General features: G+C 42.1%; 1 protein-coding gene and 1 long non-coding RNA gene across 2 annotated transcripts in view; both read right to left on the bottom strand.

Annotated features, from left to right (window-relative positions):
• The window catches only part of MMP24 (matrix metallopeptidase 24), a 152617-nt gene that overhangs the window by 130829 nt on the left and 3846 nt on the right, over positions 1-17942 (bottom strand). The window lies entirely within an intron of this gene.
• Positions 978-16363, bottom strand: LOC149459517 (uncharacterized). Its single transcript, XR_016313262.1, has 2 exons — positions 16186-16363; positions 978-1258 (listed from the first exon to the last, which is right to left on the bottom strand). It is a non-coding gene; the product is annotated as an uncharacterized LOC149459517 (long non-coding RNA).

Here is a 17942-nt window from a genome sequence, read left to right as displayed (position 1 = left end):
CCTGGAGTTTGCATGTTCTCCCTGTGCCTGCGTGGGTTTCCTTCCACACTCCAAAGACATGCTGGTAGGTGAATTGTCTCCTGTCTAAATTGTCCCTAGTACGTGTATGTATGAATGTGAGTTAGGGACCTTAGGCTGTATGTCCCTTGAGGGTCAGGGACTGATATGAATGTGCAATATATACAGTGAGGAACAGAAGTATTAGAACACCCTGTGATTTTGCAAGTTCTCCCACTTAGAAATCATGGAGGGGTCTGAAATTCACATTGTAGGTGCATTCCCACTCTGAGAGACAGAATTTAAAAACAAATTCAGGAAATCACATTGTATGATTTTTAAAGAATTTATTTGTGTTGCACTGCTGAACAGAAGTATTTGAGCACCTAAGAAACAGCAAGAATTCTGTCTCTCAAAGACCTGTTACTGTGCCTTTAAAAAGTCCACCTCTACTCCATTCATTAATCTAACTTAGTAGCTCTTTAAGACACCTGTCCACCCCACAGACAAGTGGTCTTCTGTGCAGCAGTAGTGTGAGCCAAGTCCGGCGTGATGACCCACCCCCAAGGGGTGTGTCCCTGACAGCCTAGATTCACAATAAGTGGGCTGGATGACACTGGCCGTCATTCATCCCCAGAAAAAAATTGGCGCTAGATCACAGAACGACGAGTCTTTGGAGGACAGCATGAGAGAGAAGTTTTGCAGCAAAAGCTTTCTTTTTTTACTTTTTTTTTATATGATTATATTTTAATTTATTAAAAAAAAATCTGGAGTTGAGTTTTAATACACAACCTGTCTCTTTTACACAAAAATCTAAAAAATATTGAACAAAAATTATATTTCCCTTTAAGATATTCACTGGAGAAAGAAGAGGATGAACAGCCATGCTCCAGAAAACAGCCTGCGTGTAAAGGAAAGTGAAAGCAGCTTAAGCCCGAAGCCTTCACCTCTACGCGTTTCGTCACACCCAAAAGGCTTAGTCATGGGGGTAATTAGATTTATTAGATATTGACACACAGCATTATGTCTAGCAGTCGTCTTGCCAGTCACATGATATGGCAGGTTCTTCCTCTTATCCATTTTCATTGGACGGCCTTCAGGCATCTTCTATGCAGAAGTAGTGTGATCCCAGTCCAACATGATGACCTGCCCCCAAGGGGTGTGTCCCTGACAGCCTAGACTCACAATAAGTGGGATGGGTGACGCTGGGTGTCATTCAGTCCCAGAACAGGATTGGAGCCTAAATGACAGAATGCTGAGTCTGTGGGGGACAGCATGGGAGAGAAGGTAAGTATTGCAACCAAAGCTCTTTTTTTATATTAATATATTTTAATTTACAAAGAAATCTTCTGACACACATCCCGTCTCTTTTAGACATATGCCTAAAAAAATATTGAAAAAAAAATTATAATTCCCTTTAAGACATTGACATACATCGATAAAACTGTTTACATGAATCTGATTTCTTCACACATATGGAGCTAAAAATAACATTTAAAGGGCTACAGCCTTTTAATCTTTTCGATTTTCTTCTACTGCTTTACTTGTATTCCATTAGACGGCTCCTGATGTAGCTGCATTTTTTTTCCTTCTCGCCCGATGGATAAAAATTCAGTGAAAATAGATGTTTCAAGCAGAAAGCCACATTCACAATTCGTCCACCACTTTAATGTCAAGGATGGTGGATCATTTGAAGTTCAGACATTTCCCTTTCTAGAGCGTTAAGGGGATTTGCAGTGCCGGAGCTGCAGGCCTTACAGAATATGCTAAATTATGTATAAAACCTCAGATAGAATTTCGAAATATATCTAGTCGGGCAGCTACATGGTAGATTTCAAACCGCCGCATGCGTGCGCGTATATAAAAAGTTGAATACTAAGTTTTATCTTCAAAGGACGTGTCTTGGCAGTCAAAGTTTGAGTTTTTATTGACATTTTTTTTTTTTTTTTTTTTAAATAAAAATTACGATAGAAACTTTTCAGTCAGTTTTAGTAAATGCCCAGCCTGTGCAAGATGTGATAAGTCTTGAAAGGTCTAGTAAGAAATAAATAAAAAGAACAAATTAAATTTGTGCAAAGATTTATAACAAAATACCGCATGGAGACATCTTGCTTTTTTTATCCCCACCGAAAAAATTTAAAGCTGAAAGTGTTATCAGCTGAAGCTGCTAATAATATTCTGTAATTTTATCCTGTTACATATTCATGAAAAAAAAAATATATGTAACTAATATGAATAACGAAGTTCACCTTTATATACAGTAGTTATATAGTTAGTCTGGCTGAAAAAAAGACAAAAAGCCCATCCAGTTTAACCATAAAAAAAAAAAAAAGTTATAATCCTATACCCAGTTTTTTTTTTAAATGGTGACAGGGACTCTTTAAGTAACCAATATGTTGTAAAACCCTTTATTAAAGTGGTTGTAAAGCTAGTTTTTTTACCTTAATGCATTCTATGCATCAAGGAAAAAACCTTCTGTGGTCTGCTCTCCCCCCAGCCCCCCCTTATATCCTTACCTGAGCCCGATCTTGATTCAACGATGTGCATGAGAGCACTGGCTCTCTCAGGTCTCTCCCTCCTCACTGGCTCAGAGACAGCAAAGGGAGCAATTGGCTCCTGCTGCTGTCAATCACAGCCAGTGAGGAGAGGCAGGGGCAGGGCGGGGTTGGGGATATTAGCTCCCTGTAATGCTCTGCACAGCAGCACTCAGACTACCAGAGTGAGGGGTGGCACTGTGAGCCGATCAGTGCTGTCTGTCTAACACTGGAGGGTTGCTGACAGGAGGGGACAGCAGCCATGGCAGATTGATGGTCTTCTTAATGGTCTATTACTGTCCAATCAGCTGAATAGGATGCAGTCATTTTCTTATGGCAATGTCTCCGCCTAGGTAGGAAGTCTTGGGTATGTAGCTGGGGTGGAATCAGGGTTGTAGAATAGAGTAGGGAGAGTCGTGCATAGTTTTAGAGAGGAGGTCTGATCTGAGGCCTAATGGGAGAGTTAGAGCCTCAATTGAGTCTACTTTCCCCTTTGAAGGAATGCCATCTTTTCTTTCCTGAATGGGTCCCACCAGGAAAGTTGGAAGATACTAACAAATGTAAACCCCGTTGATGGGCAAAACATCTGAATTTGGCCAGCCATGCAATATGAAATAATGTTTGTCTATGGACTGTGTTATAAATGTCTCAATGCAGTAAATAAGATGTTGCTTGAGTTTCTTTACTACTATGGAGTGCAGGATAAATCCGGAAGTTTAAGAAGATATTGACTGAGTTTCTTTATCCCTATGGAGTGAAGGTTAAGTCTAGGAACATGTAACACATGTCACATGGACAAGTAGGACACACAAGGTGGTCAGCCAACTTGGCAATGGTGAGATGGGTTCCTAGGTGAGATCACATGCCTTGTGGCCTACTACCCTGGCAATTTTGGAGCTTGAGTGTTCAGCATAACTCCCAACAAACTTGGCCTATAACCACTGGAATCCAAGGGACCCCCAATAAGCAAATGAATATGTGTTTCCTGATGTGGCCCTTAAGCAAAAGGGTATAGATGTAGAGCGGTGGGTTTTGAAGCCTCCGCAGCTAGAACTGGCTTAACAACCTGCCAAAAGGGGACACTATACATTGATCAAGCTCCATTGTACTACTGCATTAGAGAAAAATGAGGTCTCTTACCTGGCTATGCTAACTGGAAGTGGTGTCTGGATCAGAAAACGGCTGAACAGAACCAGAAAAATAACAAAAGAAGCCATAGCTTGACTAGCAGCCGCAAACAGGGCTAACACTGGGAAATCTAATCAAGTGGGTTGGGGGGAAAGTGCACAGTTTATGTTAAAGGGGAAGATTTATTGCTTGCAGAACTGGATACTCCAAAATGCTTAAAGATCAGTTGGCAGAGGACACTTGTAAAAGTAACACGGTCTGGTTCTCACAGCTGGGGACCATGAGGTACTTCAGAAAAGGTAAAGTCTCATAGCTGGGGGCCGTGAGATAGCCCCAGATTAGTTAGAATCTCATAGCTTTGGATCATGAGATATATCTCTACAGGGGAGTTAGTCAGTATCTTTACTCAGAAGTCCTAAATCAGCCAGCTCCTTATGCTCGATCCCTTGATAGAGAAGTTCAGCATTTAGTCTGGAGGTGCTTCAGAGGCAGTCAGGCCCCTGAAGCTCACAGGTCCATCCCTGGCAGGGAAAAAGACAATCTTCTCAAGGAATCAGGCTATTTACCACCTCCCAGACCACCTTCTGGGCACACCTACCCAGGGATTGGCCAGGGCATAGTAAATATTCAGGGTGGTAGTCATTTGAATTTCCCAACCTAAGTTTTGAAAGATTCTCACAGAGGTAAGGAAAAACAAACATACTCCCAGCCTGTGAAACCATAAGCAGCCAAAAGCAACCAACAGGGGCGGGACAAGGTGTGGGCATAAGGGGGGGGGGGGCTGCCATGGATGCAATGGTTTATTGAAGGGATTGGGGCACCCTGTGCTGAGCTCCTTCTGTTACAAGGCTGACAGGAGTAGTGACAGCAGCATCACTACTCTTGTCAGCCCAACACTGGGAACAGTGAGGAGGGAGCCAGGAAAGGTACAGGTTAGTATCCTCTAAGTGGGTCCCTTCACACATCATGAATGGGAAGTAGGGGGCACAGTTTGGCATCTTTGCCCTGGGTTGCACTGGCAACCGATCACTGCTTCTCTGATTACAGAGCAAGCCAAAAACTAAATTTACCTAAGAGGGAATTTCCTACATCCTAGCATCAGGATATCCACACCAAGCTTTCCTGTTTCGGCCTCCTTTTTGGCCAGGTTTAGCTGCGTTCAGAGCCACACAGCAGTTGTAGACGCGCACATAATGCTATTCTACTATTGGCAACATAAGCCTGATGGCTCTCTGGGCCAAAAGCAGCAATCAGTAGTGTAAGTGTATCTGCATCATAATGTAATGAATATTACCAGACCAATGCACAGAGGCCGTATAATGTTTACGTTAAATGTATCTAATGCATTAGTCAACAGTCATTTTTTCTGGTAAATGACTTTACGATCTGAAGCTGAAGAACTAGGCAGCTGAAGTCATGCATCGATCGGTGATTTCATCTTATCATTGTTTGGAAATTTTACCCCCAGAACGAAAAAGAAGATGTATCTTAATTTTCACGTCATTACTAGCGAACTTTCCCTGGCAGTTGTGGGAGATATGGTTACATAATTGGGATCGATACGGTCTGAGTAGGTTTTATGGTCGATAGTCACGTGCAGATGGCTGGATGCGTCAAGACAGTGATGGAGGAGAAAAATATGTTCAGCTATGGCACATTTTATGATTTATTCTGTTATGCATTCATACCATTATAGTTTTATCTTTACTAAGGTTTAAAGGTTAACTCTATCGTTCCCATATCTCCTACCCCCAATATATCTTTTTTTCTGGACATCGTTCATCTAGTGGCATAATGTCATGTAGTACATGTAGGACTTTATCTCATCTTCTGTGGAAGGCTACCTACATTATTGGACAGAACAGTCCACCCTCCTCCCACAAACTTCCGACAACGCAGCTAGCAAGGAGACGGCTGCCTTGACAGCCAAATCTTGTCTTTGGCTCCAAGCACTTTCCAAAAACAAGGGCTGGCAAGAGAAATCAAGAGGGAAGGGTAGCTGACATGCTCCTCTCCCGCTTTCCTGCTGCTGGTGCTTGTCTCGGGAAAGTACTTGGAGCTGAAAAGTGCCACCTATCAATTTAGCAGTCTCCTTGCTAACTGTGTTGGACGGCCATGGGAGAAGTTAGCGTTCCACAAACCCTAAGAAGATGGGACAAAGTAATACTGGAGTTTAACTTTAAGACAATCAGTTCTTGTCCTTAAAGACACTATCAATTTCCAAGTCCATGTCTACATTATGAGTCCAAAGGTCCTGGAAAAAATACATACAAACTCTAATCATTCCTTGGTGAGAAGCTTAGCTAGGACTCTATTGCAACAAGGCTATCATGCTGACAATTTAGCCATCATGCTGCCCATAGCCTCTGAGCCTCTAATAAAAATACTGAGTCCTTTTTTTGGTATTCTGCATTCTTTTGGCACGATGCCTTGCACTCCAGCTTTTTACTGTTTGTTGTAGGCGACAGACCTCACCATGGGATCCTGACAAAACTCAAGTTCATAAAGCTCACAAGAACTTGCACCATCATTGTGCAAGAGCAAATATTTGCAAGATTTAGGATCCTCATTCTTGATGACCCTTCTTGAGGGATCTTGGAGAACTGAGGGCCACAGCTTCCCCAGGACCCAGCAAAAAAGGCCAGTGATGGCACCTCTATCTGGGGTGCAAGGTAAGTATTATTTGGGATTTTTCTTTACGTGTTTTAGGTGTTTTTTCATTGGGTGAGGGGCCGCAGTGGCTGGTATGGCTTAGAAGGAATTTTTTGCAGTTGGTTTTATACTAATAAATTTCACTGGAACTGGAATTCGGAGTGCAACTACACCTTACTAAACACTTTTGCACAGACAGCTGGAGCAAGCCATGGAGGTGCAACATCAGAGACATGGTGGAGCCTTGTGTAGGGTCACATCTTGGGATCCAATGTTTCTGGATGTGTCGGATGCTATGCTTTCATCTACCAGTTCCTATGTCACTACAGGGCACAGTAATGACATAGCAGCCAGTGGGAGCAACCACCAGAAGGTAATCAGGTATCTGACACACCAAGACATGTGCTAGATGCTGGAGGGTCTTTGGCAGCCTTAGATCCATGGAGGTCCAACATCAGAGGCATGGTGGAGGCTTGTGTAGGGTCACATCTTGGGATCCAACATTTCTGGATGTGTCGGATGCTATGATTTCATCTTCCAGTTCCTATCTCACTACAGGGCACAGTAATGACATAGCAGCCAGTGGGAGCAACCACCAAAGGTAATCAGGTATCTGACATACCAAGACGTGTGTTAGATGCTGGAGGGTCTTTGACAGCCTTAGATCCATGGAGGTCCAACATCAAAGGCATGGTGGAGCCTTGTGTAGGGTCACACCTTGGGATCTAATGTTTCTGGATGTGTCGGATGCTATGGTTTCATCTACCAGTTCCTATGTCACTACAGGGTACAGTAATGACATAGCAGCCAGTGGGAGCAACCACCAGAAGGTAATCAGGTATCTGACAAACCAAGATGTGTGTTAGATGCTGGAGGGTCTTTGGCGGCCTTAGATCTTCACAGTGACAATCTGAGCAAGTATGAACCGTATTTTATTGCCGAGGGCCTTTTCTAGGAGTCACTGTAAGTGCACTTACACGCACACTGGATGCATTATCATGGATGGATGGACAGATGGGATTACACACTCTACACAGAAACTGGATCACATGCATCGAAAAACCAAAACACGTTGCAATGCAATGTGTTAGAGACATCATAGTGTTTTCTTCTTTTTTTTTTTTGGACTTACGCAAAAAATAGAAGAAAAAAACTAGTCAATTGCAGCACCCCACCCATCCCCTGAAAATTGAGACCCAATGAAAAGATTCTCAAACTAGGTTAATGTTGATAAGATCAGAGACTCCATTAGGGGAAAAGTGACTTTGCAGCTCATCCCCCAACTCATTTATACTCATCTCTGTTGCGTTCCACCACTGCTCCTTTGCTCAAACCCTGTGTAGCATCTGCGTTGGATGGTATTACAGGTAAGCTTTAACACCATCCGACGCAGATCCTACACAAGGTTTGAGCAAAAGAGCAGTGGTGGAACGCAACGGAGATGAGTATAAATGAGTTGGGGGATGGGCTACCGTGTAAGTAGATTTGATGATGGCCTCCTTGTTAGGTGACAGTTTTCAGGTTTGCACTGCACCCTGAGGAGGTCTTCACTCCACCACACCCAGAAGCTAGTAAGAGACTGTAATTTTGCCCTGAGAAGGGAAAACGACAGGTTCTCTTTTAAGAAGACCAGCATTCCTTAAACATATAGTTTTTTTTTTTACAAATGTTATTCCTTTAAGGTCAAGTTACAAAAAAAAACACTTGTTTGTCCTTAATTAAGGGCTGGCAAATATTAAATATTACATATTAATATGTTTTCTATTTAGCCAGCAGTTGGAGCTATAGCTTATTTTTCACACCATTAGCATTGTATCTTTTCAGCTATGCTAATAGAAGAAGCCAATTGTTTACAGACAGAACTCAACAAATTGTCACACATGAGGTTACCAGTCTCAAACAGGAAAAGCAAGCCCTGTCTACTACTTTCTTGCTCACAGTCTTCCAATCTATATTTTAAAGGCAAATATTTAAAAAAAAACCCAGATATAAAACAAAATGTAAAATAAATTGTACCACTATGGTTTCACTTTAAGATTTCTTTCGATACTAGATGGCATAAACCCCAACTGTTCGTCGAGAAGACTAGTGATCAGATACATTAGAGAACCTTGTCCAATCGCTATTGCACCCCTCCACCAGGAGCGCATTTACCACAAGGCAAACAAGGCAGTTGCATAGGGTGGCATTTTTCAGGGGGCGCAGTGCCGCTCCCCAGAAGAAGGAACATATGCAGCATGGGGACCAGGTGGGATCTGAGAGAGGCTGCGGGACAGTGTATGTAGAACCCGACTCTCAGTCCCGGGGATGTCCAGAGCTGCAAAGGTGAGTATCTTTCTCTTGCTAGGGGGGTGGTGGCGGGTGTATGGGGGTGGTTCTCTCAGCCTGGGTGGGGTGTTAGTGGAAGGTTCTCTCGGCTGACGGGGGGGGGGGCGTCTTACGGGTGTTAGTGGAAGGCTGTTCTCTACGGGGGGGGGGGTTGCTATGGTGTGGGTTGGTGGCAGGCACTCTTGGTGGGGGGGGGGGGTAGCTGGTAGGCAGTGCGTTCTATTCACACTTCAATGCACCCCCGAGGAGGGGTGTAGTGAGCATAACTGAAGCACAGTAAACTGTGTTTTTTTTGGGGGGGAAGGGGGCCCTGTCAGGCTGTATGGGGCCCCATGATTTCTAATAGCAGCCCTGTGTAGCACATAGCGGATCTTTAGGATGGAAAGTAGGGAAGGGGCCAGTAAATATGTAATTTACTGGCCCCTTCATTTTCTAAATGAACACAGTCAGTGATCGGTACCAATCACTGGCTCGGTTCATTCAAAACTGAAGCAAATACAGTTTACTATGCTTCAGTTTATGAATTAACAGGAGCCTCAGTCCCCTGTTCCTTCATCTGTAGTGCAGCTGAGGCTGCAGAGAAAGGAATTGAAATATCTGCGTCCTCAATTTCTTTCTCTGTCTCAAAGGTGAGATATCAGTGATCTGTTTAACCCCCTGATATCTCACCAAAGACCCCCAAACTGCATAGTGGAAAAAAAAGTAAAAAAAAATGTTTTAAATATTTGTATAGAATCAGACTAAAATTTCTAATCAGACTAAAAAGCCATGCCAAAATGTACCCACACCCACTGTTTGCCGTAGCCATCTCCCTGGCAGGGGCCAAAGTGCATTACTTTACCCAGGGGCCCAAGATGGCACTTACAGTGATTGTCAACTTATGAGCTAGAGGGGGCCTTAAATGCAGCCCCTGACATCACCAAAGGGCCACACATTATGTTCAAAATATATAAAACGCTTTAGAGGACTGTCAGAGACTGCAGACCTCATAGAGGAAATGAGGGTCAGAGAGTGTGGACAGGATACATTTATGGCTACAGAATGACAATACAAAACTGGTAACATTGTTACATTCTGAAGAAGACAATACAAAACTGGTAACATTGTTACATTCTGCAGAAGACGATACAAAACTGGGAACATTGTTACATTCTGCAGAAGACAATACAAACCTGTTAACATTGTTACATTCTGCAGAAGACAATACAAACTGGGAACATTGTTACATTCTGCAGAAGACAATACAAACTGGGAACATTGTTACATTCTGCAGAAGACAATACAAACCTGTTAACATTGTTACATTCTGCAGAAGACAATACAAACCTGTTAACATTGTTACATTCTGCAGAAGACAATACAAACCTGTTAACATTGTTACATTCTGCAGAAGACAATACAAACCTGTTAACATTGTTACATTCTGCAGAAGACAATACAAAACTGGGAACATTGTTACATTCTGCAGAAGACAATACAAAACTGGGAACATTGTTACATTCTGCACAAGACAATACAAACCTGTTAACATTGTTACATTCTGCAGAAGACAATACAAAACTGGGAACATTGTTACATTCTGCAGAAGACAATACAAAACTGGGAACATTGTTACATTCTGCACAAGACAATACAAAACTGGGAACATGTTACATGAGGCTGAGACAGATCAATGATATTACTCTAATCAACGCTGCTGAGGCCAGAGGGCCACACATCATATACCAAAGGGCTGTATGTGGACCTCGGGCCGCAGGTTGGGCACCAGGGCTCTAAAACCTGGGATTATTATGCAAATACCCTCTCAGCTTGCTACTGACCAGATTTTGGGAGAAGAGGTTGGTCACAATACCACCTTCCTTGTTGGTGGCTATTTACCCAATCAGCACCCAAGCGTTTGACAGCAAAAGATATATATATATATATATATATATATATATACAATCACGTATCCACTAATATTCTGGTAACACTTTACAGTCTCTAAAGAATTCATTTTAGGGCCCATGTACACGGGGCATTTGGAAAACTCTTCTGAACAATGGAAACTGACTGCTGGAAAACGTAGGTTAAAAAATGTCAGTTTAGCTGCGTTTGCATACCACGTTTATGTGTGTTTAGAAGCATTTTTAAAATATAACCTCAGGAGATCTTCCAAAATGCCCAATAAATAGTAACAAATTAACTATTTCAGACATTTTGAGAGAAATAGAGAGAGTAGAAGCAGAGAGAGCAGTATGTGTGGAGATGACCTGTCTTTTCTGGTTGTATTCACTATGGATCCCATCATGAGCATAATGCGGCACGTTCTACCATTGTTTCCTTCACGCCAAACCTGGAACTGACTACGCCGGTGTACCGGGTCCATTTGAATACATGGAAAACGCTTTGCCTGCATTTCTGATGATGAAAAAAAGGCTCTAGACAGCATCTGGATATGGAAAAGTTAAAAAACGCTTCTAAATGCAAACGCTTATAAATGCGGTTAACTGTGTTTACAAACGATTGGCATTTGAAATGCCGGTAAAATTTACTCTTGAACACAAGTTTGGTGCATTCAAAAAAACTACTGTAAACTCTACTGCCTGTAAAGGACGATGTGTACATGAACACATAGGAAAACATTAGGGAGAGTTCAGGGACTGCAGAAAAAAACGCTGAACACCTACTAAACGTGAGTTTATCAGCTGCAGTGTACATGAGCCCTAAGAGATAAGTGAACAATATCAATGCAATACTATAATATTATCACCTAGTAATAGTACATTTAATTCAGATAAATATCAGGATAGCCCCAGGTTGGCAGATTGCGGGCAGCCTGCCTGGGGGGGGATCATAGGAACACAGCTTAATGCAGGCCACAGATGGGTCGAAAATTGGCCGTTAATTGGTTGGCCGTTTTTCTGTATTTTGTCAGATTTTTTTCATCGGTAAAGTTGGAAAAAAATCAGCCAATAAAAATCTGCGCATGAGCCGTGACCTGCAAGAAAAAGAAGAAGAAAAAGAAAAGAAGAGGAAGAGGAAGAAGAGAAACAAGAAGAAAAGAAAGAAGAAGAAGAGGAAGAAGAAGAGAAAGAAGAAGAAGAGAAAGAAGAGGAAGAGGCAGAAGAAGAGAAAGAAGAAGAAGAGAAAGAAGAAGAGAAAGAAGGAGAAGAGAAAGCGAGAGAAGAAGAGAAAGAAGAAGAAGCAGAAGAAGAGAAAGAGGAAGAAGAAGAGAAAGGAGAAAAAAAAGAGAAAGAAGAAGAAGAGAAAGGAGAAGAAAAAGAGAAAGAAGAAGAAGCAGAAGAAGAGAAAGAAGAAGAGAAAGAAGAAGAAAAAAAAGAAAAAGAAGAAGAAGAGGAAGAAGAAGAGAAAGAAGAAGAAAAGAAAGAAGAAGAAGAAAAAGAGAAAGAAGAAGAAGGAGAGGAAGAAGAAGAGAAAGAAGAAGAATTCCAGTCCGCTATTATATTTGACATTAAAAAGTCTTGCGGTTGCAACAATGTATCTATTTGTATCCAAAAAAACCATCGGTATCCAAAATGGATACATTGTTGCAACCGCAAGACTTTTTAATGTCAAATATAATAGCGGAGCTCTCTGCAGGGACAGAAGTAATTAAATGCCGGCCGTAGACTGGACGATAATCGGCTGATTTTTTTACTGTTGGTGGTAATGTCGGCCTATTGAACGACCGATTTTTCGTGTTTTTGTTAAAAAACCATCTGCTTTTCTCCCCGTCTATGGCCTGCATAAGACACAATAGAATAGTATTTGCAGACACAATGAGAAGGGACTGAGAGCTGCCAGAGTCTATGAGCAACAGATTTTATTATGCAATGGCCTCAATATTTTACTGTGAACGCTTAACACATATATGTTTTATATATACACTGTAGAAATATATATTTAACCACTTCAGTACCAGGGACTTGCACCCCCTTCCTGCCCAGGTCAATTTTCAGCTTTCAGCTGTTGCACTTTGATGACAATTGTGCGGTCATGCAACACTTTACCCAAACTAGATTTTTAGCATTTGTTTGAGACAGATAGAGCTTTCTTTTAGTGGTATTTAATCACCACGGGGTTTTGGTTTTTTTTGCTAAACAAACTAAAAAAGACTGAAATTTAAAAGAAATAAAAAAAAAAAATTTTCTTCGTTTCTGTCATAAAATGTTGCAACTAATTTTTCTCCTTTACTGATGTGCGTTGATGAGGCTGCAATGATGGGCATTGATAGGCTGCACTGAGAGACACTGATGAGGCTACACTGATGAGTACTAATGAAGCCGCACTGATGTGCCTGCACTGATGAGTACTAATGAAGCCGCACTGATGTGGCTGCACTGATGAGTACTAATGAAGCCGCACTGATGTGGCTGCACTGACGAGTACTAATGAAGCCGCACTGATGTGGCTGCACTGATGAGTACTAATGAGGCTGCACTGATGAGGCTGCACTGATGAGTACTAATGAGGCCGCACTGATGTGGCTGTACTGATGAGTACTAATGAGGCCGCACTGATAAGGCTGCACTGATGGGCACTGATAAGGCTGCACAGATGGACACTGATGAAACTGCACTGATGAGGTGGCACTGATGGCCACTGATGAGGTGGCACTGATAAGCTGCACTAATGGGCACTGATGAAGAGACACTGATGAGGCTGCACTGATGAGTACTAATGAGGCCGCACTGATGAGGCTGCACTGATGGGCACTGATAAGGCTGCACAGATGGACACTGATGAAACTGCACTGATGAGGTGGCACTGATGGCCACTGATGAGGTGGCACTGATAAGCTGCACTAATGGGCACTGATGAAGAGACACTGATGAGGCTGCACTGATGAGTACTAATGAGGCCGCACTGATGAGGCTGCACTGATGGGCACTGATAAGGCTGCACAGATGGACACTGATGAAACTGCACTGATGAGGTGGCACTGATGGCCACTGATGAGGTCGCACTGATAAGCTGCACTAATGGGCACTGATGAAGAGACACTGATGAGGCTGCACTGATGAGCACTAATGAAGCCGCACTGATGTGACTGCACTGATGAGTACCAATGAGGCCGCACTGATGAGGCTGCACTGATGGGCACTGATAAGACTGCACAGATGGACAGTGATGAAACAGCACTGATGAGGTGGCACTGATGGCCACTGAGGTGGCACTGATAAGCTTCACTAATGGGCACTGATGAAGAGACACTGATGAGTACTAATGAAGTTGCACTGATGAGTACTAATGAGGCCGCACTGATGAGGCTGCACTGATGGGCACTGATAAGGCTGCACAGATGTACAGTGATGAAACTGAACTGATAAGGCTGTATTGATGTGCGCTGATGGGCGGCATCGATACGCTGCACTGATGGGCATCGATACACTGCACTGATATGCTGCACTTATGGGCACCGATATACTTCACTGATGGGCACCGATATGCTGCACTGATGGGCACTGATATGCTGCACTGATCATCAGGGCACTGATGATCAGTGCTCTGTTTATCAGTGTAAATGTCCCTATCACAGGAAAGTCGGTCATCGCAGCACCGAGGAAAGGAAATGCCGATAATTGCCATTTATTTACATGTGATCAGCTGTGATTGGACACAGCTGATCACATGGTAAAGAGCCAACGTCATTGGCTCTTTACCCTGGTCGGTGATGCGCTGTGTCTGAGGTACACAGCTCACCACCAATCACCGCGCTGTGTGCCCCGTGGGGGCTAACATCGCGCGGCTAGAATGGGAGGACGTCATATGATATCCTTCCACAATGACAGAGGTCCCGCTCAGCCTATTGCAGAAAGATGGCCATGTGGGAACCAGTTCAAGAAGCAGTATAAAACCCAAAAGCAAACGTATTACATTGCAGCTTACCAAATCTGAGATGTGATAGCTGCATTCATTTTCCTTTCTAGGCTTTCTTTCTTTTATTTTCACTGGATGATCCAGCTAGTAAGTCTGTTGTTTTCCAACAGAACAAGCTGCCCAGCAGATGTAGCAGTTAGAGGGATGAGGAAAACCATTAACCATTGGCACGAGTGCTTGCAATGAAAATGTATTTATGTAAAACCTATTGCTGTAACTGTTTATAAAGTGTGAGCTGGAGTTTGGCTTCAACTTGTTAGTGTATCTAAATCTGCTAGAACATCTAACACTCCCCTCCCCCTCAATACACTGACAATGCTGCTGTCCAAAGCTGTCTATGTTGCCCCTTCATCCAGAGTGATCCTAGATCCTAGATGTGAAGGCTGCGTCAATTGTCTTTTGTTTCTTTTTTTGTATTTTCACCTGGTGATTCTGCCAGTAATTCTATTGTTTTTCCACAGAACAAGCTGTCCTGCAGATGTAGCAGTTAGACAGTTGAAACAAGCCATTTACCACTGACAGTGGGGCTTACAATGGTTACCTTTATATAAAATCTCTATCCCAAAAGAAAAAAAATATGTTGCTGTAACTGCTATAAAGTGTTAGCTGGAGTTTGTTAATGTATGTAAATCTGCTAGTACATCTAACACTCCCCTCCTTTAGACTGTTGCTGTCCAAAGGTGCTTCCTGTGCTCCTTCATCCAGAGTGGGCTCACTCTCATGCAGGAGGTGTGTTATTGGCCAGATCACCTGGTGAAAACAGAGGGATGGAAAAGCCTAGAAAAGAAAACAAATGCAGCCGCCACATCTAATGATTGGTTATCTGCAATCCATTACATTCTTCGTTTAATACCGCTTGAAGTTTGAACAGCTTATATTTCACCTTCCTCAAGTCCTTCTTTCTCCTGTGCTAATGAAACCGGTAAATGAATACCGATACTACCTTAATATAGACCCTGTGACATCACAACTGGGTCTCTGTTCTTCCCTATGCAATGCAGGCAGATCATGGCTGGCAGGAGGGGCTGTTGTACACAGCTTCCTGAAAAGATCACAGCACTGTGCCTCTCTCAAGATCCCTCACCCCGGTTGTAAGAAGCAGTCTTAGTTCTGCAAAGACCAAACTGTCATGATGGTCGGAGGTCAGCCTGAAGATGTGGGCAGGAACTGAAATCCAATGACTGAAAGGGGTGGGGCAGGGACATTCAGACTGGGGGGGAAAGCGCTAGATGATGCTGGACGTCCGCCAGCCAGGAAATGAGACGGAGCTCTATTTGACTTGCTGCGTTTTCTGATGCACATGGTGAGAAGCTCACTGTGTGCGGTGAAATCAGAGGAAGCCATTTCAGTCGAGGAGAGGAGCCGCCTGGAGTTTGGCTTTCACATGAACCCTGCAGGCCATGCTGGGGGATTACAAACAATGTGACCGAACGATCATTTATTTTGCTCAACAACAACGACTTGTTATAGCACACTGTCACCGTCGCCCAGCGCTTGTCTAGCAACAAATGATGCTGATCCATGACTATTGCAGGTCTTAGCCAATCAGATCCCCTCCTCCTTCCCTGCTCCTGCTCCCGTCTATTTATACATCGTCTGTTGAAATATCTATTTTTGGTAACGCCCGCTCCCCATCCTGCAGGCCGCACTGCACTTTCAGTTTTTGTTTTTTCCCTTTCCTTACAATCTGTCCTAGTTCCAGTTCCCGAAATATTTGTCACCGGAGCCTGATCCTTCCCAACGACCGACTAACGAGCCGCCACCGCGTACAGCCTGTTCCCGGGGACCGAGCCACAAAAACAAAGCACGCTCCATCACGTAGGATCCCAGTGTACGCAATTCGTCCTGGCACGCTGCGCCCGGGGCACGCCGCGCCATCCGCCAATCAGGCTTCTGTGCCGGGCCCCGTGCACATTTGTATGCCACACATCGCAGGAACGTCAGCTGTGCCGCTCCAGGCGGATCCCATTGTCACAGAGAAGTGGGGCAGAGGGCTAGGAGCTTCGCCCAGAGAATACGTCACGTGGACACAGCTTATTTACATCACACACATGGAGACACAGCACACGCACTCTACATAGGGGGGGTCACTGCTATGGGGGGGGGGGATATTTACCTATAATATAATAATATTTATTTATTTCAGGTACTTATATAGCGCCATCAATTTACGCAGCACTTTACATATATATTGTACATTCACATCAGTCCCTAACCCTCAAGGGGAGTACAATCTAAGGTCCCTAACTCACATTCATACATACACATACTAGGGACAATTTAGACAGGAGCCAATTCACCTACCAGCATGTCTTTGGAGTGTGGGAGGAAACTGGAGCACCCGGAGGAAACCTATGCAGGCACAGGGAGAACATGCAAACTCCATACGGGAGGCGCCGTGGTCAGGAATCAAACCCATGATACATTTACTGCAAGGTAGACGTGCTAACCACTAAGCCACCGTGCTGCTGATATCCTACATATGTAGCCTTGAAAACCCCAAATAAAATAATTTCAGCTTTGATGACACTGGGAGGTTTGGGGGCTACGATGCGCTTACCATCTTTGCCACTATTATTAACACTAGGATAATAATAATATACAATATTGTTTGTATATATTATTATGTAAAAAAATAACATAATATTTTCAGATAATATATAAAAAAATCTGTTAGGGGCGGGTCCAACTTTTATAACTAGTATGCAAATATTGGGATCTTCCAGAGTCCAACAAAAATCGACTACCCTTCACACATTATTACTATATCAGTCATATAATCTGGATGTCCTAGAATAAATACTCACTACACTAATAATAATATAGCAATAAAAATAATAATAATAATAATATGTTATTATTATTATTATTATTATTATTATTATTATTAATTAACTTCTATAATTATTATTATTTTTTATACTAATAATAATACTTATATAATAATAATAAAAATAATAAAATATTAAAAATATTACTATTATTATTTTTTCTTATTATTGTTATTATCATCAGTAATAATAATAACAGTATTATATTACTAATATTACTACTACTACTAATAATAATAATTCTTAGATAACAACAACAATAATATTATTATTATTATTATTATTATTATTATTAATAATAATAAGAAGAAGAAGTATTATTATTCTTCTTATTATTTTAATAATATTATTTCATTTATTAACCAATGCAAACACAATCAAAAAATGTATTATGGATCAGTAAATGCATTATAAATAATTATAATTTATTTATTTATTTTTATTGGTTTTCATTGATTACTAAATAATTATTGTTATTTAAATTATTAATATGATTATTATTACTGCTATTATTATTATTATACTAATAGTAATACTTATATAATAATAATCATAATAAAATATTAAAAATATTACTATTATTATTTTTTCTTATTATTGTTTCTATTAT

Source organism: Staurois parvus, unplaced genomic scaffold, assembly GCF_062004578.1.
Source record: "Staurois parvus isolate SC_StPar_1 unplaced genomic scaffold, SC_StPar_1.0 ptg000255l, whole genome shotgun sequence".
Taxonomy (NCBI): domain Eukaryota; kingdom Metazoa; phylum Chordata; class Amphibia; order Anura; family Ranidae; genus Staurois; species Staurois parvus.
This window is presented reverse-complemented; position numbering and strand designations above follow the sequence as displayed.